Source organism: Gopherus flavomarginatus, chromosome 20, assembly GCF_025201925.1.
Source record: "Gopherus flavomarginatus isolate rGopFla2 chromosome 20, rGopFla2.mat.asm, whole genome shotgun sequence".
Lineage (NCBI taxonomy): Eukaryota > Metazoa > Chordata > Testudines > Testudinidae > Gopherus > Gopherus flavomarginatus.
The window spans coordinates 7,416,675-7,443,923 of NC_066636.1; the positions used below are offsets into that span (position 1 = coordinate 7,416,675).

Sequence of the window (27,249 nt, forward strand, 5' to 3'; positions counted from 1 at the left end):
GGCGAGTGGGTGGGCAGTGACAGGCGGGGCGGGTGAGCCGGCAGCAGGGGAGGGGGGGTGAGGAGGTGAGCGGGGGGCTGAGGAGGTGAATGGTGAGTCAGTGGCTGACCTGTTCTACTGATCTGCTCTGGCTCCCAGCCCGTCGCCAAGGGGTGCAGCTGTCTGGAGGTGCTGCCTTCCACGCCTTCCTCAGTCACACCTCATTCAGTCAACAGGGCAACTGATTACAAAGTGGGGGAAAGATCTTATTCTACTTCTAGCAAAGAGACAGTTTTCTTTTACCTTAATTACACTACCTTAGGGGCCCCCTATAACATATTAGCAAGGTTCATTACCCCTGTTTTGGCAGGGCGGTGCTGGGGAAGGAGGGTTTGTTTCCACTAGGCGGGCGGCACTTGGGGGGGGATTGTTTCGGGGGGCCTGGGAGGCGCTGGCGACATTGTTTTTGCAGGGTGGGTGGTGTTGGGGGGGTTGTGTTTCGGAGGGGCTGGGCGGTGCTGGGGGGCGTTCTGTGAGGTTTCAGCCCTCAGCTGTTTTCTTTGGAGTAATATTGCCCTTGCCACTTTACGAGTTATGCAGGCCTGGACTAAACCACAACCTCGGGAGTCAGCATTCACGTATCCTGCAGTCTGAACTTGGAATCTGATACATTCCCTCATTGGCTACCATTGTTTGCCCAGCATGGAAGTGCTCCTTGTATAATGAGTCAGCCAGATTGGGACCCATAGGCATGTAGGGCAGGTCTCCAGTGTGGATTTGAACTGTTTGATGAATAAATTACCCTGTACTAATTGCCAGGATGTTTGGAAGGAGAGTTAAGCCTATTGTTTTCTCAGGCCGAAAGGCTGCTGGAAATGTATAAGAACCTGGGACACGATCCTTCTTCATCTCAGATCTGCTTTGGGTTTCAAGAGGGGGAAACCTTAAGCCACAAGGATTGAGATCCCCAGTCGTTGACTGGAGCCACCCTGAATATGGAAATTGAACTATAACCTATGGACTATTTCTAAAAGGACTTTTGGCAACTACAAGCTCATCTCTACTGTATATCTGAACCTCAAGAATTGAATTCAAGTCTATATGTCTATTAATCTTTTAACTAACACTCTCTCTCTTTTCTTTTCTAATAAATTTTAGCTTAGTTAATAAGAATTGGCTATAGCATGTATTTTAGGTAAGATCTAAGCTATAATTTAACCTGGGTATGTGGCTGATCCTTTGGGATTGGAAGGACCTTTTCTTTTATATGTTGAAGTAAGATTTTCAGGAATCATCATCATATCTGACAGGTGTGTCTGGATGGAGGCCTGAGGCTGGGTACTTTAAGGGAACTGCGTGGTTTAAACTTCTAAGTAACCAGTGAGGTACTACAGAAGCTGTTTTGTGCTGGCTTGGTAAATCTAAGTATTGAAATAACCACCAGCATTTGGGATTTGTCTGCCCTGTTTTGTTTGCAGTTCACCCTGATTGAGTGACCTGAGCTGGCTCCCACAGGCAGCACCGTCATACCTACATCCAGGCTGTAGGGGTCCGGGGGATTTTAGGGGCCTTGAGGTGCACAGATACCTACATCCAGGCCATAGGGGTCCCTGGGGGGCTTAGAGAGTTTGAGGGGGACACAGATACCATTCTCCAGGCTCTAGGGGTCCCAGGAGGGCTTAGAGGGTTCATGAGGGGCACATATTCCTACATCCAGGCTGTAGTGGTACCAGGGGGCTTTGGGGGTTAGTGGGGGGCAAAGATACCTACGTCCAGGCTGGAGGCACCCTGGGAGTCTTAGGAGATTTGTGGGGGCCCAAGATACCAGGCTGTAGGGGTACCAGGGGGTCTTAGGGGTTCGGGTGGGCACAGATACCTATGTCCAGGCTGTATCGGTCCCAGGGGGGGTTAGAGGTTTCATGAGGGGCACAGATATCTACGTCCAGATTGTAGATGTCCCGGGGGGCGTTAGGGGGGTTGTCCAGGCTGTACGGGTTCCTGGGGGGTTAGGGGGTTTCTGAGGGGCACATATATCTACGTGCACACTGGAGTGTCCCAGGGGGCTTATAGAGTCTATATGGGGTACAGATACAAATGTCCTGGCTGTATAGGTCCCTGGGGGGCTTAGGGGGTTTGTGGGGGGCACAGATACCTAAGTTCAGGCTGGAGGGGTCTCCAAGGGTCTTAGGTGTTTGGTGGGGGGCACAGATATCTACTTCCAGGCTACTGGGGTCCTGGAGGGGCTTAGGGTCTGTCATGGAGTGTGGGGGAGTACGGTCCTGCACCCCTCTTCCTGGGACTCACAGTGACTCTCAGCCAGCCAGTAAAACAGAAGGTTTATTGGACAACAGGAGCGAAGGATACAGCAGAGCTTGGAGGCACAAGCAGGACCCCGCAATCGAGTCCTTCTGGGGGTTCAGGAAACTTAGTTCCCAGTTTGGGATCCCCTGAATTCCAACCACCCAGCCCAAAACGGAAACTGAACTAACCCAACTCCCTCCAGCCGGCCCCTTTCTGTGTCCAGCTTCCCGGGCAAAGGTGCTGACCCCCTCCCCCCTGCCTCGCTCAGGTTACAGGCTGAGCACGTGTCCGGTCCTAAAGTCACCCGCTGCTCTCCCATCCCCCACACAGACAGTCCCTACTCCATCACAGTAATGCTCAGAGCATTTCCCGCATGGTGCAACAGTGACACTTTGTGGCCACGCAGGGTAATGCACAGAGCATCACGCCTATGTAGAGGCTGTAGAGATCCGTGGGGGGCTTTGGGGTCACGGGGGGGCACAGATAGCTACGTCCAGGCTGGAGGCTTCCAGTGGGCATTAGGGGCTTCATGGAGGACACAAATATCTATGTCTGGGCTGGAGAGGTCCCTGGACAGCTTAGGGGGTTGTGGTGAGCACAGATACATACGTCCAGGCTGTAGTGGTCCCTGGGGGTTTAGGGAGTTGGTAAGGGGTACAGACACCTACGTATGGTCTGGAGGGGTGCCTGGGGGACTTAAGGGGTTGTGGTTGCGCAGATACCTACGTCCCAGTTGGAGGGGGCCCTGAGGAGCTTAGAGGGTTTGTGTGGCATACAAATAACTACAACCAGGCTGGTGGGGGCCCTATGGGTCTTAGAGGGTTTGTGGGGGGCAGAGATACCTATGTCCAGGCTGGAGAAGTTGTGGGGAGGGCTTAAGGGGTTCCTGGAGGCCACAAATATCTGCATCCAGGCTGGAGGAGTTCTGGGGGTATTAGAGTGTGGGGGGGCACAGATACCTATATCGAAGCTGTAGGGGTCCTGGGGTTGCTTTGGGGCATTTTGGGGTACAGATACCTACTTCCATGCTGTAGGGGTCCCTGGGAGGATCTGTGGGTTCGTGAGGGTGCACAGATACCTACGTCCAGGTTATAGGGATCCTGGGGGGGCTAAGGGGTTTGTAAGGGGTACAGATACATTCATCCAGGCAAGAGGGGTCCTAGGGACCTTAGGGGGTTCATTTTGGGCACAGATACCTGCGTCTAGGCTGTAGGGGTTCCGGGGACTTAGGGGGGTTGTGGGGTGCACAGATACCTACATCTAGGCTGGAGGGGTTTCAGGGATCTTAGGAGGGTTGTGGGGGCACAGATACCTATGTCCATGCTGGAGGGGTCCTGTCGTGGCTTAGGGGATTCGTGGGGTCAGAGATACCTATGTCTAGGCTGCAGGAGTCCCGGGGGCGATTAGGTGTGTTGCGGGGGGAACAGATACCTATGTCCTGATGGTAGGGGGCCCTGGATAGCTTAGGCGGTTTGTGGGGGTCACAGATACAAACATCCATGCTGTAGGGGTCCCGAGGGTCTTTGTGGGGCTCTGGGGGTCACAGATACCTACCTACAGTCTGGAAGGGTCCTGTGGGTCTTTCGGGGCGTGTGGGGTGTACAGATGCCTACATCTGGGCTTGTGGGTACCCTGGGGGGGTTAAGCTTAAAGGTTTGTGGGGAGCACAGATACCTTTATCCAGCCTAGATGGATCCCAGTGGGATTAGAGGGCTGTGGGGGGCACAGATACCTATGTAAGCAGAATCAAGATGAACTCTACCCTGACATCTGGTGGTGAATTATGGCGAGTGTGGAAAAGAATTTCAGGGGCTGATCGTGTTTGCATAGACACACCCACCCCACCTGACACACCCACGGCAGCCTGGGATGGTTGCTTTGGCAGCTGTGGTATCCCCAGTTTATTTGTTGTTGGGGTGTGAGATGTGGAGTGTTGTCACCCTGATTGTGTGGATGAGGAACTGTGAAACTGCTTTGAGACAGGGATTCTCACCATCAATTGGGTGGCACTCGCTAGACAAGGGAGTGGGCTCCTTGGGTGAGCCAGAAACACCAATTGCTTTTTCTTTTCTTCTAACAGTTGAATAGTAGAGCTGATTTCTGATACTCTTGAGTATTGAAGGTTCAGGTTTCTGAGCTGAAATCACTAAAAAGCTATGTTAACTAGTAAAGAAACCTGTAACTATATTGCAGAGCAACTGAAAAAAAAGAGCAGTTTGTGGGATGGTTGGAGTGGCCCATGAAGTGAGGTGAGTGGAGCAGTTTTTGGAGAGAGCTGGAGCAGATCAGCTGGTGGACTGAGCTGAGCAGTTAGTGGGAAAAGTAGAAGCAGAATCTTATGGAGAAGCAGGGCAGTTGGCAGTGGACCATGTAAGGTGCTCCTTTCTACCCAGGCTGGCAGGGGAAAAACCCTGCAGATAGACTCTTGAACTCTGGGGCTGCGGGACTGTGGGTGATTTTGGGGTTGCTGGAGTCTTGAAACATTTGAAGTATTGGACTTTGGAGTCTTGGGGTGGTTTGGGGATTGCTAGACTCTAGAGCCCAGGGAAAAGGACACGGCCTAGTTGAGGTGTTTTCCCAATTTAATGCTCTGTTGTTCATCTCACGTTATTAAACATTTTCTGCTACACCCAGACTCTGTGCTTGCGAGAGGGGAAGTATTGCCTCTTTGAGGCACCTAGGAGTGGGTATGTAAAATTTTCCCATGTCACTGGGTGGGGGCTCGAGCTGGTTTGCACTCCGTTATAGGGAAAGGACCCGTATGTATTGAACCCAGTCCTTGCTGCTATCAATTCAGCCTGGCAGAAGGGTTCCACCTATGTCCAGGCTGATGGGGTCCCTGGGGGGGGGGTCAGGGATTTGGTGGGGGCACAGATACCTACGTCCAGGCTGCAGGGGTCCCGGAGGGGCTTAGGGTCTGTCACGGAGTGTGGTGGAATCCGGCCCTGCACCCCTCTTCCTGGGACACACAGTGACTCAGCCAGCCAGTAAAACAGAAGGTTTTTTTGGCCAACAGGAACGAAGGATTCAGCAGAGCTTTTGGGCACAACCAGGACCCCTCAGTCGAGTCCTTCTGGGGGTTCAGGAAGCTTAGTTCCCAGTTTGGGATTCCCTGAATTCCAACTACCCAGCCCCAAACCGAAACTAAACTAACTCAGCTCCCTCCAGCCGGCCCCTTCCTTTGTCCAGCTTCCCAGGCAAAGGTGCTGATCTCCTCCCCCATGCCTAGCTCGATTTACAGGCTTAGGTCCTGTCCCTCACCTAAAGTCACCCGCTGCTCTCCCATACCCCGCAAAGACAGTCCCTACTCCATCACAGTAATGCCCAGAGCTTTTCCCTCACGGAGCAACAGTGACACCGTGTGGCTATGCAGGGTAATACACAAAGCATTTCCTGCATGGAGCAACAGTGACACCATGTGGCCACGCAGGGTAATGCACAGAGCAGCACATCTACGTAGAGGCTGTAGAAATCCCTGGGGGGCTTAGGGGTCATGGGAGGTACAGATAGCAACGTACAGGGTGGAGGCATTCCGGGGGGGCATAAGGGGGTTCGTAGGGTAACAGATACCTACGTCCAGGATGGTCGGGACCCTGGGGGAGTTAGGTGGGTTGTAGGGGTATAGGTACTTGCATCCAGGCTGTAGAGGTCCTGGTGGGGATTAGGGGCTTCGTGGAGGACATCAATACCTATGTCTGAGCTGGAGGGGTCCCTGGGCTGTTTAGGGGGTTGTGGTGAGCACAGTGGTCCCTGGGGGTTTAGAGACTTGGTGAGGGGCACAGATACCTATGTATGTCCTGGAGGGGTCCCTGGGGGGTCTTAGTGTTATTGTAGGGGACAAAGATACCTACATCAAGGCTATAGGAATTGGGGGGGGCTTAGGGTGTCGGGGGGCACAGATATCTACATCCAGGCTGGAGGGGTCCCGGGGGGCTTAGCGGGTTTGTGGGGGGCACAGATATGTATATCCAGGCTGGAGAGGTTCTGGGGAGGATTAGGGGGTTTTGCGGACAGCAGAGATACCTATCTCCAGACTCTAGGAGTCCCTTGGGGGCTAAAGGTTTTTTTGGGAGGCACAGATATCTATGTCCAGGTTGGAGTGGTTCCTGGGAGGTTTAGGGGGTTCCTGGGGGGCACAGATACCTAGATCCATGCTGTAGGGGTCCCCGGGGGATTTGTTGATTTCTGGGGGGCACAGATATATACATCTAAGCTGTAGGGGTTCCTGGGGGGCTTAGGGGGTTTGTGAGGGCCAGAGATACCTACATCCAGGCAATAGGGCTTCCAGGGGCAATTAGTATGTTGGGAGGGCACAGATACATAGGTCCAGGCTGGAGGGTTCCCGGGGGGGAGCTTAGGCAGTTTGTGAGGGGCACAGATACCTGCATCCAGGCTGGAGGGGTCCGTGGGGGGCTAAGAGGGTTTCTTGTGGGCACAGATAACTACCTCCAGGCTGGAGGGGTTCCTCTGCACATAGGGGTTGTGGGGGGCACAGATACCTCCGTTCAGGCTGGAGGGTCCCTGGGGGGCTTAGCGGGTTCGAGGGGGGCACAGATACCTAAATCCAGGTTGGAGGGGTCCGGGGGGGCTTATGGGGTTCGAGGGGGCAAAGATACTTATCTCTAAGCTGTAGGGTTCCCTGGTGGGCTTAGGCGGTTTTGGGGGGCCCCAGATACCTAAGTCCATGCTGTAGGCGTCCCTACAGGTGCTTATGGGTTCGTGGGGTGCACAGATACTTATGTCCAGGCTGGAGGGGTCCCAGGGGGCCTGGGGTTTCGTGGGGGTCACAGGTACGAACCTCCAGGCTGTAGGAGTCCCAGGGGGGCCGTGGGGGTACAGATACCTACCTAGGCTGGAGGGGTCCTGGGGAGTATAGGGGGGTTTTGAGGGGCACAGATACCTAGGTCTAGGCTGTCGTTGTCCCGGGGAGATTAGGCAGTTCACTGGGGGCTCAGATACATCCAGGCTGGATGTGTCCCGAGGAGCTTAGGGGGTTCATGGGGTGCTCAGACACCTGTGTCCAGGCTGTAGGGATCCCTGGGGGCTTAGGGGGTTCGTGGGGGTCACAGATAGGTACATCCAGGCTGAAGGGGTCGCTGGGGCATTTAGGGGGGTTGTGGGAGCACAGATACCTACGACCAGGCTAAAGGGATAATGGGGGTGCTTAGGGGATTGGGGCGGACATAGATACCTACGTCCAGGGTCTAGGGGAACCGAAGGGATTGGGGGTAGAGGGGGGAACAGATACATACGTCCTAGCTGGAGGGGTCCGGGGTGGTTTAGGAGGTTCGTTGGAGTCACAGATACCTACGTCCATGGTTTAGGGGTTCCTGGGGCGTTAGGGGCTTTCTGGGGGTCACAGATATCTATGTGAAGGCTGGAGGGGTCCCAGAGGGCTTAGGAGATTTATGGGGGGCAGAGATACCAATGTCCTGGCTGTAAAGGTCCCTGGGGGGCTTTGCGGGTTCGTGGGGGGCACAGATACCTACGTCCAGGCTGTAGGGGTTCCCGTGGGGATTAGGGGGTTTTGGGGGGGCACAGATACAAACGTCCTGGCTGTAGATGTTCCTGGGGCACATAGAGGGGCTGTGGTCGCACATAACCCTACATTCAGGCTGTCAGGGTCCCGGGGGGGGATTAGGGGGTTCGTGGGGAGCTCAGATACCTACGTGCAGGTTGGAGATGTCCTGGGAAGGATTAGGGAGTTTCTGGGGTGCACAAATACCTATCTCCAGGCTGTAGGGGTCCCTGTGGGCCTTACGGGTTCATGGGGGCAGAGATAACTATCTCCCATCTTTAGGGGTCGCTGGAGAGGCTTAGATGGTTTGTGCGGGGCCCAAATACCTACATCCAGCCTCGAGAGGTCCCTGGGGGTCTTATAGGGTTCGTGGGTGGCACAGATACCCATGTCCAGCCTAGAGGGGTGGCTGGGGGGCTTAGGGAGGTTGTGGGAGCACAGATACCTAACATCAGGCTGTAGGGGTCTCGGGGGTGCTTAGAGGTCGGGGCGGGCACAGATACCTAAGTCCAGGCTGTAGGGGTCCCGAGGGGATTGGGGGTTGTGGGGGGCAGAGATACCTACGTCCAAACTGGAGGGCTCCCTGGGGGTTTAGTGCATTTGTGGGGGTCACAGATACCTATGTCCAGGCTATAGGGGTCCCGGGGGGCCTTAGGGGATCGTGGGGGGCACAAATACCTAACTCCAGGCTATAGGGGTCCCAGGGGTGCTTAGGAGGCGGAGGGGGTGCAGATACCTATGTCCAGCCTGTAGGGGTCCCTTGGGGGGCTTAGGGGGTTGTGGAGGTAAAGATACCTACATCCCGGCTGAAGGAGTCCTCAGGGGGTTCTTGTGGGTCAGAGATACCTACGTCCAGGCTGTAGGGGTCTTGGGGGGCTTAGGGGGTTTTTGGAGGTCACAGATACCTCCGTGCAGACTAGACGGGTCTCGGGGGGATTAGGAGGTTTATGGGGTGCACAGATGACAACTTCCAGGCTGTATAGGTCCCTGGGGCGCTTAGGGGGTTGTGGGGGGCACAGATACCTACGTCCAGCTGAGCTTTTCCCTGGGGGCAGCGTGCGTGCAGCTGCGATCAGCTGTTTGCTGGGCAGTCTCCGCTCAGCTGCTCCCCCCTCCCTGCTCTTGCGGGGGCTGAGTGAGTCCCCCCCCAAACAGCCTCAGGGGTCGGGGTGGGCGGGGGTGCAGGGCCAGTAGCAGCACAGCCCGCCCCGCTCCCTGGGGCTGCCCCTCACCTCTCGGGCTGATGGCTCTGCCATGGCCTCCGCTTGAATCGCTGCTCCCTGCCCGCCAGGCTCGGCTCCGGCCACAGCAGCATCGGGTGCCCCAGGGAGCCTGGCTAGGCTGGGGCTGGGGGCAGTGGTAGGTTGGAGGGAGGAGAAGCTCCAGATACTGGCAGGGGGCCGGGGGGGAGAGGAGCCTAGCTGGAGTGGGGGAGGAGAAGCCCTGGACTGGGCTGGAGCCATGCTGGGGAGGGGGCGGTGGGGAGGAGAAGCCCCGGGCCCCTGCAGGAGCTGCAATGGCGGGGAGAAGTGCCAAGCTGGGGCAGAGGAGGAGAAGCCACGCAGGGTTGGGAGGCGGGTGGGGAGAAGCCCAGACCCCAGCAGGAGCTGCACTGGGGGGGATGAAGGGGGAGAGGAGCCACCCTGGGGCAGGGAGGAGAAGCCCTGGACCCTGGCAGAAGATGTGGGGCTGAAGTTCCCGTCTCGGGAGCTTTTTAACAGGTCTGTGCATTTCATCATTTTATTTCCGTCTTATGTTTAAATTCAGTTCTTTGAGTAACGAGTTCTAAAATGCCTCACCTCTCCTGGCTGCAGTAATTATCATTATTACAGTTACTACCGTATTGTATCGCTTCTCCTCCTCCTAACCTCCCACCCCGAACCCTGAGGCTGTTTGTGGGGGGGGACTCACTCAGCCCCCGCAGGAGCAGGGAAGGGAAGCAGTTGAGTGAAGCCTGCCCAGCAAACAGCTGATCGCAGCTGCCCGCAGGCTGCCCCCAGGGAAAAGCTCAGCTGGACGTAGGTATCTGTGCTCCCATGAACTGCTAAGCCCTCCAGGGACCCCTCCAGCCTTGACATAGGTATCTGTGCCCCCCCACAACCCCCTAAGCCCCCCAGGGACCTCTACAGCCTGGAAGTTGTCATCTGTGCACCCATAAACCTCTTAATCCCCCCGGGACCCATCTAGTCTGCATGGAGGTATCTGTGACCTCCAGAAACCCCCTAAGCCTTCCAAGACCCCTACAGCCTGGACTTAGGTATCTCTGACCCACAGGAACCCCCTGAGGACTCCTTCAGCCAGGATGTAGGTATCTTTACCCCCACAATCCCCTAAACCTCCCAAGGGACCCCTACAGGCTGGACATAGGTATCTGCGCCCCCCCACCTCCTAAGCACCCCTGGGACCCCTATAGCCTGAAGTTAGGTATCTGTGCCCCCCACGATCCCCTAAGGCTCTCCGGGACCCCTACAGCCTGGACATAGGTATCTGTGCCTGCCCCGACCTCTAAGCACCCCCGGGACCCCTATAGCCTGAAGTTAGGTATCTGTGCTCCCACAACCTCCCTAAGCCCCCCTGCCACCCCTCTAGCCTGGATGTAGGTATCTGTGCCACCCACAAACCCTATAAGCCCCCCAGGGACCTCTCGAGCCTGGATGTAGGTATTTGGGCCCCCCACAAACCATCTAAGCCTCCCCAGCGACCCCTAAAGATGGGAGATAGTTATCTCTGCCCCCCACAAACCCCATAATGCCCACAGGGACCCCTACAGCCTGGAGATAGGTATTTGTGCACCCCAGAAACTCCCTAATCCTTTCCAGGACATCTCCAACCTGGATGTAGGTATCTGAGCTCCCCACGAACCCCCTAATCCCCCACGGTACCCCGACAGCCTGGATGTAGTGTTATGTGCGACCACAGCCCCTCTATGTGCCCCAGGAACATCTACAGCCAGGACGTTGGTATCTGTGCCCCCCATAAGTCCCCTAATCCTCACGGGAACCCCTACAGCCTGGATGTAGGTATCTGTGCCCCCCACGAACCTGCAAAGCCCCCCAGGGACCTTTACAGCCAGGACGTTGGTATCTGTGCCCCCCATAAATCTCCTAAGCCCTCCGGGACCCCTCCAGTCTGCACGTAGGTATCTGTGACCCCCAGAAACTCCTTAATGCCCCAGGAACCCCTACAGCCTGGACATAGGTATCTGTGACTCCAACAAACCTCCTAAACCACCCAGGACCCCTCCAGCTAGGACGTAGGCATCTGTTCCCCCCTCTACCCCCAATTCCCTCAGGACCCCTAGACCCTGGAGGTAGGTATCTGTGTCCGCCCCGATCCCCTAAGCACCCCCATTACCCCTTTAGCCTGGACATAGGTATCTGTGCTCCCACAACCCCCCTAAATGCCCCAGCCACTCCTTCAGCCTGGATGTACCTATCTGTGACCCCCACGAACCCCCTAAGCCCCCAGGGATCCCTACAGCCTGGACACAGGTGTCTGAGCACCCCACGAACCCCCTAAGCTCCTCGGGACACATCCAGCCTGGATGTATCTGAGCCCCCAGTGAACTGCCTAATCGCCCTGGGACACTGACAGCCTGGACTTAGGTATCTGTGCCCCCACAAGCCCCCTATACCCCTCAGGGCCCCTCCAGCCTAGATGTAGGTATCTGTACCTCCACAAACTCCACCAGAGAGGTCCTTTGGGGCCATCTGCCTCTCCCAAGTCAGGCTAAAGGAGGAGGGTTGGGCGTGGGGCTAGCAACTCCACCTCGTAAAAAGTCAACCCGCTACAGAAATGCCAACAATAGAGACAACAGAGACTTTTACTCTGGAAAAAGAAGGGTCTTCAATTCGAAGATGCATGACGCTGGGTGGTAAAAGCCATGAGGAAGCCACTAAGCCGATTACCCTTCTTGCAACCAGGAGGATTACCATAGGCACATGGAACGTGAGACACCAGACAGGCACTGCAGTGGAACTCCCAAGGCAAGCGGAAAAGAGGCCGTCCAAGAAACACCTGGCGATGTGACCTTCAGACTGATAGCAAAAAAATGGGCTATACCTGGAACCAGTTAGAACGAATGGCCCAGGATAGAGGACTCTGGAGATCTGTTGTTGGTGGCCCATACCCCGATTGGGGTGACGGGCGTATGTGAGTGAGCGAGTACCCCCATAGCCCCTCTGAGACTCCTACAGCCTGGACATAAGTATCTGTGCACCCCACGAAACCATAAGCACCTGTAGGGACGCCTACAGCATGGACTTAGGTATCTGGGGCCCCCAAACCCCACCTAAGCTCACCAGGGACCCCTACAGCCTAGAGATAAGTATCTGTACCCCTCCGAACCCTATAAGACCCCCCTGGACCCGCCAGCCTGGACTTAGGTATCTGTGCCCCCCACGAACCCGGTAAGCCCCCCAGGGACCCTCCAGCCTGGACAGAGGTATCTGTGCCCACCAGAAACCTCCTTAGCCCCCCAAGGACCCCTACAGCCTGGATGCAGGTATCTGTGCCCCTCATAAACTGCCTAAGCCACCGCCCCCCGGGAACACTCCAGCCAGGACCTACGTATCTGTGCCCCCTCAACACACTAATTTCCCCTGGAAGCCCTATTGCCTGCACATAGGTATCTCTGCCCCCCACAAACCCCCTAAGGCTCCCAGGAACCACTACAGCCTAGACGTATGTATCTGTGCCCCGCAGAAAACCCCTAATCCACCCGGGGATCCCTACAGCATGGACCTAGGTATCTGTGCCCCCCAGGAACCCCCTAAACTCCACAGGAACCACTCCAACCTGGACATAGATATCTGTGCCTCCCAAAAAAACCTTAAGCCCCCCAGGGACCCCTAAAGCCTGGAGATAGGTATCTCTGCTCTCCGCAAAAGCCCCTAATCCTCCCCGGAACCTCTCCAGCCTGGACGAACATATCTGTGCCCCCACAAACCCCCTAAGCCCCCCGGGACCCCTCCAGCCTGGATGTAGGTACCTGTTCCCCACTGATGCTCTAAGCCCCCCCAGAATCCCTATAGCCTTGACGTAGGTATCTGTGTCCCCTACAATACCACTAAGCCCCCCCATTGACCCCTCCAAGACATACATAGGTATCTATGTCCCTCACCAAGTCCCTAAACCCCCAGGGACCACTGTGCTCACCACAAATCCCTAAGCCGTCCAGGGACCCCTCCAGCCTGGACGTAGGTATTGGTGTCCTCCACGAAGCCCCTAATCCCCACCAGGACCTCTACAGCCTTGACACAAGTACCTATGCCCCCCACTACCCCCCTAACTCCCCCAGGGTCCCGACAATCCTGGACGTAGGTATCTGTGACCCTATGAACCCCCTTAAGCCTCCCCGGAATGTCTCCAGCCTGGACGTAGCTATCTGTACCTCCCATGACCCCTAAGTCCCCCAGGGATCTCTACAGCCTCTACGTAGGTGTGCTGCTCTGTGCATTACCCTGCGTGGCCACACGGTGTCACTGTTGCTCCATGCGGGAAATGCTCTGTGCATTACTGTAATGGAGTGGGGACTGTCTGTGTGGGGGATGGGACAGCAGCGGGTGACTTTAGGTGAGGGACAGGACCTAAGCCTGTAACTCGAGCTAGGCAGCGGGGAGGGGGTCAGCACCTTGGCACGGGAAGCTGGACAAAGAAAGGGGCCGGCTGGATGGAGTTAGTTCAGTTTTGGTTTGGAGCTGGGTTGTTGGAATTCAAGGAATCCCAAACTGGGAACTAAGCTTCCTGAACCCCCAGAAGGACTCGATTGAGGGGTCCTGGCTGTGCCCAAGAGCTCTGCTGTATCCTTCCTTCCTGTTGGCCAAAAAAACCTTCTGTTTTACTGGCTGGCTGAGTCAGTGTGTGTCCCAGGAAGAGGGGTGCAGGGCCGGATTCCACCACACTCTGTGACACCCCCTAAGCCCCTCTGGGACCCCTGCAGCCTGGACGTAGGTATCTGTGCCCCTCACCAAACCCCTGTGCCCCCCAGTGACCCCTACAGCCTGGACCTACGTATCTGTGCCCCCCACGAACCCGCTAAGCCCCCCAGGGACCCCTACAGCCTGGACGTAGGTGGAACCCTTCTGCCAGACTGAATTGATAGCAGTAAGGACGGGGTTCAATACATAGGAGTCCCTTCCCTACAACGTAATGCAAACCAGCTCGAGCCCCCACCCAGTGACATGGGAAAATTTTACATACGCACCCCTAGGTGCCTCTAAGAGGCAATACTTCCCCTCTCACAAGCACAGAGTCTGGGTGTAGTAGAAAACGTTTAATCATGTGAGATAAACAACATAGCATTAAACTGGGAAAACACTCAACTAGTCCGTGTCCTTTTCCCTGGGCTCTTGAGTCCAGCAATCGCCAAATCACCCCAAGACTCCAAAGTCTGATACCTCAAATGTTTCAAGAGTCCAGCAACCCCAAAATCACTCACAGTCCCGCAGCCCCAGAGTTCAAGAGTCTATCTGCAGGGTTTTCCCCCACCAGCCTGGGTAGAAAGGGGCACCTTACGTGGTCCACTGCCGACTGCCCTGCTTCTCCGTGGGATTCTACTTCCGCTTTCCCCACGAGCTGCTTTGCTCTGCCAGCCAACCTGTGATCTGCTCCAGCTGTCCCTAAAAACTGCTGGACTCATTTCACTCTATGGACCACTCCAATCATCTCACAATCTGCTCTTTTTCATCAGCTGCTCTGCTCTGCAATATAGTTTCAGACTCCCTCACTAATTAACACAGCTTTTCAGTGATTTCAGTTCAGGAACCTGGAATTTCAACTCTTAAGAAAATGAAAAATCAGCTCTACTATTCACTTGTTAAAAGAGAAAAAGGTGCAATTGGTGTTTCTGGTTCATTCAAGGAGCCCACTCCCTTGTCTAGCGAGTGCCACTCAATTGATGGTGAGAATCACTGTCTCAAAGCAGTTTCACAGTTCCTCATCCACACAATCAGGGTGACAACACTCCACATCTCATGCCCCAACAACAAATAAACTGGGGATACCACAGCTGCCAAAGCAACCATCCCAGGCTGCCGTGGCCGTGTCAGGCGGAGTGGGTGTGCCTATGCAAACACGATCAGCCCCTGAAATTCTTTTCCACACTCGCCATAATTCACCACCAGATGTCAGGGTAGAGTTCATCCTGCTTCTGCTTACATAGGTTGTGCCCCCCACAACTCCCTAATCCCACTGGGACCCATCTAGGCTGGATAAAGGTATCTGTGCTCCTCACAAACCTCTAAGCCCCCCAGGGAACCCACAAGCCCAGATGTAGGCATCTGTATGCCCTACAAACCCCCTAAGTCCCACAGGACCCCTCCAGCCTGTAGGTAGGTATCTGTGACCCCCAAAGCCCCACAAAGACCCTCGGGATCCCTACAGCATGGATGTTTGTATCTGTGACCCCCACAAACCACCTAAGCTACCCTGGGCCACCTACAATTGGGACGTAGGTATCTGTTCCCCCCCAACACAGCTAATCCCCCCCGGGACCCCTCCAGCCTAGACGTAGGTATCTCTGACCCCACGAATCCCCTAAGCCACGACGGGGCCCCTCCAGCATGGACATAGGTATCTGTGCCCCTACAACCCTCCTAAGATCCCCGAAACCCCTCCAGCCTAGACGCAAGTATCTGTGCCCGCACAGACCCCCTAGGCCATGATGGGATCCCTCCAGCCTCGACATAGTTATCTGAGATCCCCACAACCCCCCTAAGCCCCCCAGAACCCTTCCAGCCTAGACGCAGGTATCTGTGCCCAACACGAACCCCCTAAGGCCCCCAAGACCCCTCTTGCCTGGATGAAGGTATCTGTGCCCCTCACAAACCCTTAAGCCCCCCCAGGATCCCTATAGCCTAGATGTAGGTATCTGTGCACTCTCACGAACACACTGATCCTCCTAGCGACCCCTACAGCATGGACGTAGGTATCTGTACCCCAAAATGCCTCAAAGCAACCCCGGGACCCCTACAGCATCAAAATAGGTATCTGTGCCCCCCCATAACTCCCTAATACCCCCAGAACCCCTCCAGCCTGGACGTAGATATTTGTGACCTCCAGGAACCCCCTAAGCCCTTCCCACGACTTCTCCAGCCTGGACATAGGTATCTATGCCCCCCACAAGCCCCCTAAGACCCATAGGGCCCCCACCAGCCTGGTTGTAGCTATGTATATGCCACACAAACCCCCTAAGCTCCCCAGGGCCCCCTCCAACCGGGACATAGGTATCTGCGCAACCCCAACCCCTTAAGTCCCCCAGGCACCACTCCAGACCATACATAGGTTTCTGTGCCCCTCACCAACTCCCTTAACCCCTAGGGACCACTACAGCCTGGACGTATGTGTCTGTGCTCACCACAACCCCCTAAGCCGCCCAGGGACCTCTCCAGCCCGGATGTAGATATTTGTGTCCCCTATTAAGCCCCTAATCCCCACTGGAATGCCTCCAGCCTAGACGTAGCTATCTGTGCCCCCCACGACCCCTAAGCCCCCCAGGGATCTCTACAGCCTCTACCTAGGTGTGATATTCTGTGCATTACCCTGGATGGCCACACAGTGTCACTGTTGCTCCATGCGGGAAATGCTCTGTGCAATACTCTGTGTGGCCACACAGTGTCACTTTATCTCCAGTCAGGAAATCGATAGTGCCTTACCCTACATGGCCACAAGGTGTCACTGTTGCACCATGCAGCAAATGTTCTGTGCATTACCCTTTGTGGCCACATGGTGTCACTTACCAGAGGGGTAGCCCGTGTTAGTCTGGATCTGTAAAAGCAGCAAAGAATCCTGCAGCACCTTATAGACTAACAGACATTTTGGAGCATGAGCTTTCGTGGGTGAATACCCACTTCGTCAGATGCATGTAGTGGAAATTTCCAGGGGCAGGTATATATATGCAGGCAAGCTAGAGATAATGAGGTAGTTTAATCAGGGAGAATGAGGCGCTGTTCTAGCAGTTGAGGTGTGAAAACCAAGGGAGGAGAATCTGGTTCTGTAATTGGCAAGCCATTCACAGTCTTTGTTTAATCCTGAGCTGATAGTGTCATATTTGCAGATGAACTGAAGCTCAGCAGTTTCTCTTTGAAGTCTGGTCCTGAAGTGTTTTTGCTGCAGGATGGCCACCTTAAGGTCTGCTATAGTGTGGCCAGGGAGGTTGAAGTGTTCTCCTACAGGTTTTTGTATACTACCATTCCTTATATCTGATTTGTGTCCGCTTATCCTTTTCCGTAGCGACTGTCCAGTTTGGCCGATGTACATAGCAGAGGGGCATTGCTGGCACATGATGGCGTATATTACATTGGTGGATGTGCAGGTGAATGAACCGGTGATGCTGTGGCTGATCTGGTTTGGTCCTGTGATGGTGTCGCTGGTGTAGATATGTGGGCAGAGTTGGCACCGAGGTTTGTTGCATGGATTGGTTCCTGAGCTAGAGTTACTATGGTGCAATGTGCAGTTACTGGTGAGAATATGTTTCAGGTTGGCAGGTTGCCTGTGGGTGAGGACTGGCCTGCCACCCAAGGCCTGTGAAAGTGTGGGATCATTGTCCAGGATGGGTTGTAGGTCCCTGATGATGCATTTGAGAGGTTTTAGCTGGGGACTGTATGTGATGGCCAGTGGAGTCCTGTTGGTTTCTTTCTTGGGTTTGTCTTGCAGTAGGAGGCTTCTGGGTACACGTCTGGCTCTGTTGACCTGTTTCCTTATTTCCTCGTGTGGGTATTGTAGTTTTGAGAATGCTTGGTAGAGATTTTGTAGGTGTTGGTCTCTGTCTGAGGGGTTAGAGCAGATGCGGTTGTACCTCAGTGCTTGGCTGTAGACAATGGATCATGTGATGTGCCCGGGATCGAAGCTGGAGGCATGAAGTTAGGCATAGCGGTCGGTAGGTTTTTGGTATAAGGTGGTGGTAATGTGACCATCATTTATTTGCACCGTGGTGTCTAGGAAGTGGACCTCCCGTATAGATTGGTCCAGGCTGAGGTTGATGGTGGGGTGGAAGCTGTTGAAATCATGGTGGAATTTTTCCAGAGACTCCTTCCCATGGGTCCAGATGATGAAGATGTCATCAATGTAGCGTAGGTAGAGAAGGGGCGTGAGTGGACGAGAGCTGAGGAAGCGTTGTTCCAGGTCGGCCATAAAAATATTGGCATATTGTGGGGCCATGCGGGTGCCAATAGTTGTGCCACTGATCTGGAGTTATATATTGTCATCAAATTTGAAATAGTTGTGTGTGAGGATAAAGGCACAGAGCTCAGCAGCCAGTTGTGCTGTGACATCATCAGGGATACTGTTCCTGACAGCTTGTATTCTATCTGTGTGTGGGATGTTCGTGTAGAGAGCCTCTACATCCATGGTGGCTAGGATGGTGTTTTCTGGAAGGCCACCAATGCATTGTAGTTTCCTCAGGAAATCAGTGGTGTCACAGAGATAGCTGGGAGTGCTGGTGGCATAGGGTCTGAGTAGAGAGTCCACATATCCAGACAGTCCTTCAGTGAGAGTGCCAATGCCCGAGATGATGGGGCGTCCAGGATTTCCGGGTTTGCGGATCTTGGGTAGTAGATAGAATAACCCTGGTCGGGGCTCTAAGGGTATGTTGATTTGTTCCGGTGTTAGTGTAGGGAGTGTCCTGAGTAGATGTTGCAGTTTCTTAGTGTATTCCTCAGTGGGATCTGAGGGAAGTGGCCTGTAGAATTTGGTGTTGGAGAGTTGTCTGGCAGCCTCCTTTTGGTAGTCAGACCTGTTCATGATGACAACAGCACCTCCTATGTCAGCCTCTTTGATGATAATGTCTGGGTGGTTTCTGAGGCTGTGGATGGCATTGCGTTCTGCAGGACTTAGGTTATGAGGCAAGCGATGTTGTTTTTCCACAATTTCTGCCTGTGCACGTCGGCGAAAGCATTCAACGTAGAGGTCCAGACTGTCATTTCGAACCTCAAAAAAAGTCCATGTGGGTATTCACCCACGAAAGCTCATGCTCCAAAACGTCTGTTAGTCTATAAGGTGCCAGAGGACTCTTTGCTGCTTTTACAGATCCAGACTAACACGGCTACACCTCTGATACAGTGTCACTGTTCCTCAATGCAGGAAATGCTCTGTGCATTACCCTGCTTAGCCACACGGTGTCACTGTTGCTCCACGGGAAATGCTCTGTGCATTACCCTGCGTGGCCACATGGTGTCATTGTTGCTCCATGCGGGAAATTCTCTGGGCATTACTGTGATGGAGTAGGGACTGTCTGTGTGGGGGATGGGAGAGCAGGGGGTGACTTTAGGACCAGACACGTGCTCAGCCTGTAACTCGAGCTAGGCAGGGGGGAGAGGGTGGGCAACTTTCCCCGGGAAGCTGGACACAGGAAGGGGCCGTCTGGAGGGAGTTGGGTTGGTTCAGTTTCGGTTTTGGTCTGGGTGGTTGGAATTCAGGGAATCCCAAACTGGGAACTATGTTTCCTGAACCCCCAGAAGGACTCGATTGCGGGGTCCTGCTTGTGCCTCCAAACTCTGCTGTATCCTTCACTCCTGTTGTCCAATAAACATTCTGTTTTACTGGCTGGCTGAGAGTCACTGTGAGTCCCAGGAAGAGGGGTGCAGGACCGGACTCCCCCACACTCCGTGACAGACCCTAAGCCCCTCCGGGACCCCTGCAGTCTGGACGTAGGTATCTGTGCCCCCCATCAAACACCTAAGACCCCTGGAGACCCCTCCAGCCTGAACTTAGGTATCTGTGCCCCCTACAAACCCCCTAAGCCCCTCAGGGACCTATACAGCCAGGACATTGGTATCTGTGCCCCATATAGACTCCAGAAGCCCCCTGGGACACTCCAGTGTGCATGTAGGTATATGTGCCCCTCAGAAACCCCCTAACCCCCCAGGAACCCCTACAGCATGGATGTAGGTATTTGTACCCCCCCGGGACATCTACAATCTGGACGTAGATATCTGTGCCCCTCACGAAACCTCTAACCCCCCCTGGGACCGATACAGCCTGGACAAACGTATCTGTGCCCACCCGAACCCCTAAGACCCCCTGGTACCCCTACAGTCTGGACATAGGTATCTTGGGCCACCAAAAATCCCCTAAGACTCTCAGGATTCCTCCAGCCTGGACGTAGGTATCTATGCCCCCCACTAACCCCCTAAGCCCCCCGGGTACCACTGCAGCCTGGATTTAGGAATATGTGCACCCCACGAACCCCCTAAGCCCCCATGGGACCCCTAAAGCCTGGAGATTGGTATCTGTGTCCCCCCCAAAATTCTCTAAGCCCCCCCAGGACCCCTACGGCCTGGACGTAGGTATCTGTGCACCCCAAGGCCTCTAAGATACCCCGGACCGCTACAGCCTGGATGTAGGTGTGACGGTGCTCCCTGTGGGAGCCAGCTGAGATCACTCAATCAGGGTGAACTGCAAACAAGACAGGGCAGACAAATCCCAAATGCTGGTGGTTATTTCAATACTTAGATTTACCAAGCCAGCACAAAACAGCTTCTGTAGTACTTCATTGGTTACTTAGAAGTTTAAACCACGCAGTTCCCTTAAAGTACCCAGCCTCAGGCCTCCTTCCAGACACACCTGTCAGATATGATGATGATTCCTGAAAATCTTACTTCATCATATAAAAGAAAAGATTCTTCCGATCCCAAAGGATCAGCCACATACCCAGGTTCAATTATAACTTAGATCTCACCCAAAATACATGCTATAGCCAATTCTTATTAACTAAGCTAAAATGTATTAGAAAAGAAAAGAGAGAGTTCTGGTTAAAAGATTAATAGACATATAGACTTGAATTCAATTCTTGAGGTTTAGATACATAGTAGAGGTGAGCTTGTAGTTGCCAAAAGCCCTTTTAGAAATAGTCCATAGGTTATAGTCCAATTTCCATATTCAGGGTGGCTCCAGTCAATGACTGGGGATCTCAATCCTTGTGGCTTAAGGTTTCCCCGTCTTGAAACCCAAAGCAGATCTGAGATGAACAAGGATCGTGTCCCAGGCTTCTTATACATTTCCAGCAGCCTTTCGGCCTGAGAAAACAATAGGCTTAACTCTCCTTCCAAACATCCTGGCAATTAGTACAGGGTAATTTATCCATTAAACAGTTCAAATACAGGTTACCACAACCTTCAAAGAGACACAGAGACAATAATACTATTTCACTCAAGTGTCATCATAAATGTTAATATTCCTTTTTTGCTCTTTGAATTAAAACTATAGCAATAGACAAGACTTGTTTGCTTACATCACAAGACCTGAGCAAACATCTCCCCTTCTACCTCTAACAATGCAGACTTGCATTTTAAAGCTCTGTTCATTTACATATCTTGCTAACCAGTTCTTAAGGTTCACCCATGGGTCAGGTCAGTCGGTGAGGTGAGTTAATTAACTCCTTCTGGCCCTGTCACCTTTTAATGAGATATTAGATTATACTTACAATGTCACAGTCGTGGTGAGTCGACTGCTGCAGCTCCCCGTAGACTCTGCCTGGGTCTCTCACCGAGCTGGAGTACAGCAGTCGAGGGGAGAGCACTCGATGTGTTGCATCTACACTAGACGCAATATATCGATCCCTGCTGGATCGATCACTGCCCACCGATTCGGCAGGTAGTATAGACATACCATGAGTATCTGGTGATCAGAGCTGGACCCCGGAGGGGGACACATTGAAGGAATTCAGGGGTTAAGGTGCCTCTATTGTCAACTGTCAGGGCTGCTGTGGCTCAGAGGAGGGTGCTTGACTGCCTGACAGGCTTAGGCACCGCAAGCCTGGCAGGCGGGAGAAGTGAAGCGGCCACGGTGTGCTCGGGGTGCTCGTGCTCGGAGCAGGGGTGAGCTGGGGCGAGGAGGGTGCAGCAGGGCAGAGTGGGGATCCTGTCACAAGAGGGACGCCTCAGGGTGGCGGGGGGAGTTGCCACGGGTGGGGCACCTCAAGGTGGGTGCACGGGGGAGGAGGGCGCAAGGTGGAAGTTTCGCCTAGGGCGTGAAACTTCCTTGCACCGGCCCTGCCCCACGCCCTGCCTGCAGCCAGCCCTGCACCCCCTGCCCTGCCCTGCCCGCAGCCAGCCTCTGTCTCCAGCCAGCCCTGCACCTTCTGCCCTGCCCACACCAGCCGCATCCTCCCTGCCCTGCCTGCAGCCAGCCCCACAGCCAGCCCATGACACACCCCCTGCCCTGTCTCCAGCCAACTCCTGCCGCACCCCCCATGGCCCTGCCCAAAGCCAGCCAGCCCCCACACCTCCCCAGCCTGCACCAGCCCTGCACCCCCTGTCTGCAGCCAGCCCCGCATCCCCTGCCCTGTCTCCAGCCAACCCCTGATGCACCCCCCTGCCTGAAGCCAGCCAGCCCCGCACCCCTTGCCCTGCCTGCAGCCAGACCCTACCTCCAGCCAACTCCATGCCCACTGGTGCCCTGCAGTTCCCAGGGCAGTAACCGTGCACATCTGCTTCAATGAGAGGGGCAGGGAGCAGCTGGGACCCACACATGTGCACACCCTAGGGTGACCAGACAGCAAGTGTGAAAAATCGGGACGGGGTGGGGGGTAATAAGATCCTAGATAAGAAAAAGACCCCAAAATTTGGACTGTCTCTATAAAATCGGGACATCTGGTCACCCTAGCACACCCCCAGGACTCCTGAGTTCCATTGCTGGATTTCCTATTGGTTCCACTGCTGGTTGTTTTCCTTTTCCTGGGGGACTTTGGGCAAGTTGCTCCCCCCTCTAGGGCTCTGTCCCCAGCAGTCACGTGGGGATTTCATACTTTCCCACTATTGGAAAGTGCTGGGAGAATCCCCCAGCAAAAGCTGCTCTGACAGTGCTAAGCAGCATCTGACCATTCAAGGTCGGAGTGCACTGCCCAGGAGGAGTGTTTGGCTCTGGGGTTTCACTTCAGCCCCGTCTAGAGTGAGGGGCCCAACCATGGAGTTTGTCTCAAGAAGACCAAGTCTCCAATTTGTTAAGGGCGTTTTGAATTCCAACCCTGTGCTCCTAAGTGCTTGGTGTCAGTTGCAAATTTTAGAAGCATGCTCTCCACTGCATTTTCCAAATCATTCATGAAAATATAGAATAGTACCGGACCGCAGACTGATCCCTGCCGGACCCACTAGGTACACCTTCTCCATTGGACAGCCAAACATGGAGAAGGGCTCCTGGAGTCTGGGCTTTCAACCAGCTCTGCACCCACATTACACTGATTACAGCTGGACTGCATTTCCCTCGTTTGCTTGTGAGAATGTCCTACGGGACTGTGTGAAAAGCCTTAGCAACCCCAAGCTAGATCCCATCTACTGTTTACCCACCTCCACCAGGCCCAGAACCCTGCCGAAGAAGGAAAGAGGATCGGTTTGGAATGATTTGTTCTTGACAAATCCATGTTCACTAGTCCTAAGAATCAAACTATTCTGTAGGTGCTGCTGACAAACTGAGTGTTTAAGAATGTATTGCAGGATCTCTCCAGCAATGGCAGTGAGGCTAGCTAGTTTGTAAGTCTCAGGGGTCTCTTTGTTCCCCTTTTAGAGAAAGGTCCTGTCTTGTTCATGGATGGGAAGATGTTCTTTTTCAGGGATCTCAGACGAGAACTGGGGCACAGCACCTGGTTTGTCAAGGCCACAAAAATGGAGGCAGGAACCTCTTCTCTCCTGCTGGCAAAGAACCCCAGGTACCTGAAAGACAGGGACTCACATCCCTGAATGGGCTTTTAAAAAGGCAGTGGTTAAAGATTGGCCCCGACCATTTCTTGTTTCCACAGACTAGACATTTTAGCAAACTTTAGAATTCCTTGGTGCTAAACACTGTGAAACGCCCCTTTCTCCTTCACAGAGGGCTTTAACGCCCCTTATCTCACTCAGGCTCACAACTGACCGGAGTTCGAGAACTGTCCCTGTTCCCATTGGACAGATGGGAGGAGCCTGAGGTCCAGAGAAGGGAAGTGACCTACCCAAGCGCCTACACAGTAAGGCGGTGGCAGAGCCAGAAAGAGAAGCCACCAGTCCTGACTCCTGTTCTAACAGGCAATAAACCCCCCCAGAGGCAGGGATAGAGCCCAGGAATCGAGATGGTGGGGAAATTTCATTGAATCCATTTCTGTCAGAAAATTCCATTCAGGCTAATCCGGTTTTTTTCTCAAAATCATAACAAGAGGGATGAAAGTTCTTTGCAAAAATATTGTATTGCAAAACAAAAGCATCTCCTGTTTGTCAGAGTGTGTTAAATTGTCTACTCGCACACAAAGAGGAGACACTTAGATCTCAAACATTAGATAAGATGCTTCAGTCTGAGCTAAGTCATTGCTGCTCTTAACAATTTCAAAATAAAAAAATGCAAATAAAATAGACTATTTCAGCTATTCTATTACGTGTTAATCTGCTCTGAGTAAACGTGATAGGACACCTCATATTATGCCCTACTCCTAGTGACACTCTCCAATGGATCCCCATCCTCCACCCACCGTCAGGTAGGTGCGAGCGGATCATTATTATTTCTACTTGAAAGAGGGAGAAGCTAAGGCTGAGAAAGGAGAATTGACTTGTCTTAGGTCACACAGCCAGTCAGAGGCAGAGTTGGGAATAGGACCCAAGAGCCCTGATTTTCAAACTACCCATTGGATCTTGAATTTCAGACACTGAATGACCTGAATAAAGTGCTCTCAGATGAGCTCCAGACCAACAAGAGTGACAGTAACTATTCAGCAAGTATTTGAGGAGAACTGCAATGTTAGAGAGAATCATGAACTGCTCAGAGACAACTAATGCAGAGAAGCGGCAAAATTCATGAAACACAAACATCTCTTTGACTTATAAAGAGAAAAACAAGGACCTGAGTCTCCTCCCTGTCAATAACCCCCTGCTCAGCCAATCCGGCTAGAGACTGAGGAGGGGAGGCTGAGGGATCTCACCAGAGAGCCCAAAGGATGGCCCAGGTCACCGGTGGGGATCACTTCCCGAGCACTAGTTCAGCCTCACATTTTTGGGTAGACCTCCCACAGTGAGAACTGCAGAGCACTGCCCTGCAAAAAACTAAAAAAAACCACACACACACTCTCTCTCTCCCCCTCCCTCCTGGTGTTGGGAGAGGAACAGGTAAAAGGACAAAGGAAGCAAGAGAAGAGAAAGGAGGGAGGGAGGGATGGAGGAAGAGGTGAAACAAAAAGGACAAACCCTAATGTCCCCAGTGATTCTAAGGGACAAAATCCCAGGTGCAGAATAAAATCCTGCCTCCTTAAGCTCTTGTTTTCCATGCCTCGAATTCACCTGTCACCAGATGGATCAGACTGAACAGGTTTCAAACCTCCAGGAGGCTCTTACCTTCTAAACAGGGACGGCTGTTTTCTAGTAAAATCACTACAAGGGAAGGAGAAAACTCAAAAGAGGTTCCTCCTGACGCTCACGTCTGTGAACCCGAATACTCTCTCAGTCCTCAAAGACAGACCTGGAGAAGGAGACTTGCTGAAGCAAAGCCACAGGGGTCTCTGAGGTTTCCCTGGCCCCTCGCCCCTGTCCTGCCTCCATAGGGCATTGCAAGGGCACCGAATTGCCATATTTTGGGACCACTCCCCTTTCTCCTTCACAGAGGGCTTTAACGCCCCTTATCTCACTCAGGCTCACGACCGCCCAGAGCTCGAGAATTGTCCCTGTTCCCATTGGACAGATGGGGAGGAGCCTGAGGTACAGGGAAGGGAAGTGTCCTGTCACCAGATAGATCAGATTGAACAGGTTTCAAACCTCGAGAAGGCTCTTACCTTCTAAACAGAGACAGTTGTTTTCTAGTAAAATCAGGAAAAGAGAAGGGGAAAACTCGAAAGAGATTCCTCCTGGTGCTCACGTCCGTGAACCCGAATACTCTCTCAGTCCTCAAAGAGAGACCTGGAGAAGGAGACTTGCTGAAGCAAAGCCACAGGGGTCTCTGAGGTTTCCCTGGCCCCTCGCCCCTGTCCTGCCTGGCTGATGTCAGCATCTCTCTGTGAGGTCACCACCCCCCATCACCTTGGACCAATAGTCTGAGGTCCTGCAAAAGGCCTTTGTGATGTCACTGCCACACCCCTCCCTTGATGTGCCAATATCCTGCCCCTGGCCAGGCCCTTTGGAGGTTTGAGCTACTCCCTGTGGACACCCCACTCAAGGAGCGTTCGTTCTAGGCAGCAAGCCGGCTAGACAGGAAAACATCAGACACTGCTCCCAATGCTACACTCAGTGTTCCAGAAATTAGTCGACTTTATGGCCAGAAGAGACCATTAGAGCATCTAATCAGACCCCCTGCATATCACAGGCCTCCTGCATGACACAATAGCTACTTTTGGGGGAAAGGCATCTAGTCTTCATTGAATGACATCACGGGATGGAGAATCCACCACTTTCCTTGGTAGCTTGTTCCTGTGGTGAATCATCCTCGCTGTTGACTATTTGGGGCTTAGTTGTAACATGAATTTGTCTCTTTTCACCTTCCAATCATTGGGTCTTGTTATGTCTTTCTCTGCTCCATTCAAGAACCCTTTAATACCCAATCTTTTCTCTCCATTAAGGCACTTCAACACTTCAGTGAAGTCACCTTTCAATCTTCTTTTGATAAGCTAAACAGGTGGCGCTCTTTCAATAGCTCACTAGAAGGCATTTTTCTCCAGCCCTCAGAACATTTTGGTGGCTTTTTGCTGCCCCAGCTCCAATTTCACAGTATCTTTTTCAAATGAGGACACCAAAACTGGAGGCAGTATTCCAATATCAGTCTCATTGATGCCGTGTCACCTCCTGTGATGTTATTGACATAATCTGTAACTTTATAGATCACCATTGTGACCACGGTTCTGTATTTGCAGCCTATATGATTGAAAGGTTGTCGTGAAAGGGGTCTATGGAGAGGTTCTGATTGGTTGATTATAATTATGCTATCTCTAGATGTGTATCAATTTTGTAGTTGAAGTTATGAATATTGGCTCTATGCTGTCTGTATTCAAACTTGTGCTATGCTTCCGAGGAACACCCCAGCCAGACAAGTTGGTGTCAGTTCTGCCTAGCCTGCTTGATGGCCCATTAAGGACCATCAGCTCTACAATCAACCCATTGAGAGAAGGCAGATACATCTTGTGGCTCAGCAAGGTATGCAGGGACCTGCCTATGGACAAAACTCAAAGGTTTTTCTATGCCACGTGCTGGATAGAGTGTCCTTGGGACAAAGAAAGCAAAGACCACATGGCAAGAGACTGTAAAAGGCTGATGCCTCGTCTCCAATCCTGCTTTGTACCTCTGAAGGGATTTTGCTACAAACTGAAGCTCTGTACAAAGGACTGAATGACCCATCCCAGCTGTGGATGGACTCCAGAGACTTGATTTGAACCTGCAGTTTATTCCATCACTGCTACAAGCCTGAACCAAGAACTTTGCCATTACTGTATGTGAAGGGTTAAAGTTCATGTGCATTTTATATAACAACCTGGTCTATGGATTGTGCCAGCTCTTTTCCAGACCCAAAGTCCAGAG

The 27,249-nt window shown here is 53.2% G+C and overlaps 1 protein-coding gene and 1 long non-coding RNA gene across 2 annotated transcripts in view; both read left to right on the top strand.

Moving 5' to 3' along the window:
- The window catches only part of LOC127037877 (uncharacterized), a 51,057-nt gene extending 25,129 nt beyond the window's left edge, over positions 1-25,928 (top strand). The window contains exon 3 of the long non-coding RNA XR_007770501.1: positions 25,744-25,928. This is a non-coding gene — a long non-coding RNA (uncharacterized LOC127037877). The remainder of the gene's footprint in view (positions 1-25,743) is intronic.
- Positions 1-27,249, top strand: part of LOC127037812 (zinc finger protein 333-like) — a 1,302,204-nt gene that overhangs the window by 57,728 nt on the left and 1,217,227 nt on the right. The window lies entirely within an intron of this gene.